We start from the raw sequence: 4,169 nt of genomic DNA on the forward strand, positions 1-4,169 counted from the left end.
TGTGATTTTTTTAGCTTATTGAATTTCATCTTGTTAGATAAGCATGGAAAGAACTCTGTGAAATGCTGATGCATAGTGAAGTAAGCAAAATTAAGAAAACAATATACATGTAAAGTATGGTGCCTACAACAATGTAAATGAAAGAACAACCACACATTAAAAAAATCAGAATTGACTGTAAAAATTATAAAGATCAAATAGGACTGAGATGAAGAGATATAAGAAGAGATACCTCCAATCAACCTCCTTGTGGAGGTGATGTAAGGTTCATGGATATTTTACATTGCACACAGTTTTGGACTTTACTTTTTCCCCTTTTAAATCCTTACCTTCTGTCTTAGAATCAATACCATTTATTGGTTCCAAGGCAGAAGAGTTGTAAGGGCTGGGCAATAGGAGTGAAGTGAATTGCCTAGGTTCACATAGATAGAAAGAATTGAAGTCAAGATTTGAACCCAAGACCTTCTCTCTCTAGCCCTGACTCTCAATCCACTGAGACACCTGGCTGCTCCCTGGACTTTTTCAATATATTGATCAGTTGTGCTAGTCCCTCCCCGACCCCCCTTTCTTAAAAAAAAAATACTGTTATATTGACTGGCTGTTGGGTAGAGGGAGTGGGAGGGATAATTATGATGAGTTAAGAAGCAGAAGACATCAATAAAATTCCTTTTAAAAAATCATTCAGCCCACCCCAAGCAGTTGTCCCATCCTTTATTTGCCTCTCCCCTTGCTGATAAAGTGACTTTAAAAAAGCCCTTTTGTGTTGTCTTTACCTTTCATAGTCATCCTTAGTTCATTCAGAGCTTTATTGGTATTCTTACACTATTTTTATAGAATTAGACCATGCTTTTACAATCTGATACAATGGAAAGAGTACTAATTCTGGAGTTTGGAAGACCTGAGTTTAAATCCAATCTCTGACACTACCTATATAATCTTTGATAAGACACTTAACCTCTCTAGGCTTTAGTTTTCTCATCTACAAAATGAGGGACTTGCCCTAGTTGAGGGTTGAGCTCCCTTCCAAGTTCTTTAAATCTAGAATCCTATGTTCTTTACTCACCTTTGCTTACATTTTTTAACATGTCATATATTTCATATATGTATGTATGTCAGTTTCCTACATACCACATCTCTTTAGATAATAGGTTCTTAACCTGAGGTTCATGAACTTAAAAAAATTGTTTTTTATTACTGTTTCAACTTAATTGGTCTTCCAATGAAACTTATTTTATGTGCTCAAATAACATTATTTTGAGGAGTTCATAGATTTCACCAGACTGCTAACAGTGTCCATGACATAAAAAGTTTAAGAATCCTTGCTTTTAGACTATTCCTTGTTTTATTCTTATTGGTTTTATATATCTTTGCAGAATTTCCTTCTTGATAGTTTATATCATTCCTGGATTGACTTCTCCTCTAGAATCTTGGACAATCACATCCTATTCATCCTTTGAACGCTTTAAAATTTCTCTCCATATCTAAAGGACATGTCAGAATTTTCTTTTCCTTTATTACAAATTCTGAGAAAGATGCTAACTTTCCTTAAAATTTGTATGTTTTCTACTGGTAGTCAGAATCATGGTCCAGAAAAACAATTCTACTTGTGTATTCTTTCACTTTTTCAAGAAAGAAATTCTCAGTAAGGAGTCGATGGAATAATATAGGTTAGATGATAGTACAATCAGATAGATTTAGAATTTATTGTGGTTGGCTGGTCTCAAAGAGTAGTTGCTAATGCTTCAGTATCATTGGCATACCTTAGGGATCTGTGCTTAGCATTATCCCTTCCTTCCCTTTCCCTCCCCTCCCCTCCCCTCCTTTTTTTTTTCCGTGTCCCACTAGATGTATTTATTACACAATTAAAGTTCAAATAAAAAAATAAAACCAAAATCTTGGCTGAAGGGTCCAGAAATGTCAAGGGTAGGAGGTTAAGGGTAGGTCCTGGACCAGAAGTTTTCCCCAGGTCTCCTAGGTCCCATTGGCCAAGCTAGGCTCTGCTAACTCAGTTTTACCCGCTCTAGCTCATCTTCCAGACCAGCATTCCCACGCTGGGCGACCCTGATGCTTCCATCAGAGCCTGAGGTTGGTGCCTGAGGTGTCGAAGTTTTGGTAAGGGCTCCATATACACCCATTGCCTGAGCCACCATGCTAGTGACATCTCCAGAGTTGTGTTGGAATCCTTTGCCAGTTTGGAGAAAGTGCTGACATACTGCTCAGCCACTGAAAGAGAGTCTGCTACATCTCCATTGTGTTGTGTCAAAGCTGTTGCCAGAATCCATATAGCCTCAGCCTTGGCCTTTGCTTTGGCCAGCACTGCACTGGCCTCTCCAGCTGCCTGGTTAATCTGCTCAGCCTTTTCTGCTTCAGAGGCCAAGATCTGTGCCTGCTTCTTTCCCTCAGCCACATTGATGGCAGATTCCAGAGTTCCCTCTGACTCAAGCACCATTGCACGTTTCCGCTGTTCTGCTTCTACCTGCATCTGCATGGACTCCTTGACTCGGGGAGGTACATGGATATCCTTGATCTCATAGCGGAGGCAGCGGATACCCCAATAATCAGAGGCCTGATTGATGGCATCCACAATGCTAGCATTCAGGGATTCTCGTTCTCAGAAAACTTTATCCAATGACAGCTTTCCAAGCTCACTTCTCATAGTTGTCTGGGCCAGCTGGGTTACTGCATATTCTGGATCTTCTATCCAGATTTTATCCAATGACCTGGATAAAGACATAGATGTTTTGCTCACCAGATATATAGAAAACACAGAACTAGTAGGGATAGTTAATAAACTTTATGACTGTCAGGATCCAAAAGGATTTTGACAGGATAAAGCTGTATTAATAAATTCATGGCAAATGTTCAAGAGAAGGCAAGTCCCTTCCCCCTCTCCATGTGTGCCTGAGGACATTTTTTCACATTCCCCCATCCCTCTGCCCATAAGCCCAATGGGAGCACTTCCACCTTCTCCTGTCTGGGGTAAGGGGGCAGTTAATATGTGGCATGAGGGTTGTAATTTGGGTACTCTGTCTCTAAAAGGTTCACCATCACTGGTATAGAGCATTGAGCTGGGTCTAATAAGACAAAATTTGATGGAGATAATATAAAATCTTGCATTTGGGCACAAAAATCAACTGCACAGGTATAAGATAGGAAGACAGGCATGAATACATCCCAATTATTCTGAAAAAAGATCTTGAGATTTTAGTGACCTGGAATGGGCTAGCAAGTCCATTGTACGTAAGCAATGTGATGTGACAGTCAAAAATACTGATGCAATGTTGGACTGCATTAAGAGGGACATAGTCTAGGAAGAGAGTGGGAATAATTCTACTCTGCTCTTGTCAGATGTCATCTGGAGTATTGTGTTCATTTCTGGGAAGGATAGGTTAAAAAGGTGGAGTATGTCAATAGAAAGGTGAAGAACCTTGAGTCCATAATACATGAGGACTAGTCAAAGGAAATGGGTATGTTTTTTTCTTGAAGAAAAGACTTACCAAGGACATAATAGCTATGTATTTGAAGGACCTTCATGTAGATTTACTCTCTTTGGCTCTAGTGAGCAAAAATTGGAAATGACAAAGAGAGGCCTCATTATACTTGTTGTCTGGGAAAACTTCCTAATAATTGGAACGCTAGATCTTCAAAGGTGAAATGGATTTCCTCAAGGTGGGATATGTGTGTATGTGTGTGTGCTGCGGTTTTCTTGGACACTTTTAAATGGCTAGATGTCCATTTTGTGGTTCCACTTCAATGGGAATTCCAATGGCATACTGGTTGGACTATGTGTTACTTATATCTATTTTTAAATCACATTTTGTGATTCCATGATTCTGAAGAGATCTTTCTGGTCCCTCAGCTGCCATTATGCATTCCTTTTTATGGTTACTGTGTATCTATTTTGTATTCGTCTTGTTTATACATGTACATACATATGTGTGGATCTTTTTTCTCTTTGTTTCTGTCTTTGTCTCCATTGATATACACGCCCAGAGATTAGACTGAACTGGAGTCTTCTTGACTACTCCAGGTCCAGCACTCTTATCTATTATATCACCTAACTAGTTGCCTCTGAAAACTCCTACATAAGTACAATATTATGCTTTAATGCAAGCTTCTGATCTGATTCCTAAGTTCTTCTTCTATTTCTTCTTTCTGCCTAAGTAAAC

General features: G+C 39.1%; 1 pseudogene; it reads right to left on the reverse strand.

The window, feature by feature from the left end:
• Positions 1 to 1,821: 1,821 nt before the first annotated feature.
• LOC100617371 (stomatin-like protein 2, mitochondrial) lies at positions 1,822 to 2,734 on the reverse strand (annotated as a pseudogene).
• Between the last annotated feature and the right edge of the window lie 1,435 nt (positions 2,735 to 4,169).

This window comes from Monodelphis domestica, chromosome 1 (assembly GCF_027887165.1).
Source record: "Monodelphis domestica isolate mMonDom1 chromosome 1, mMonDom1.pri, whole genome shotgun sequence".
Taxonomy (NCBI): Eukaryota; Metazoa; Chordata; class Mammalia; order Didelphimorphia; family Didelphidae; genus Monodelphis; species Monodelphis domestica.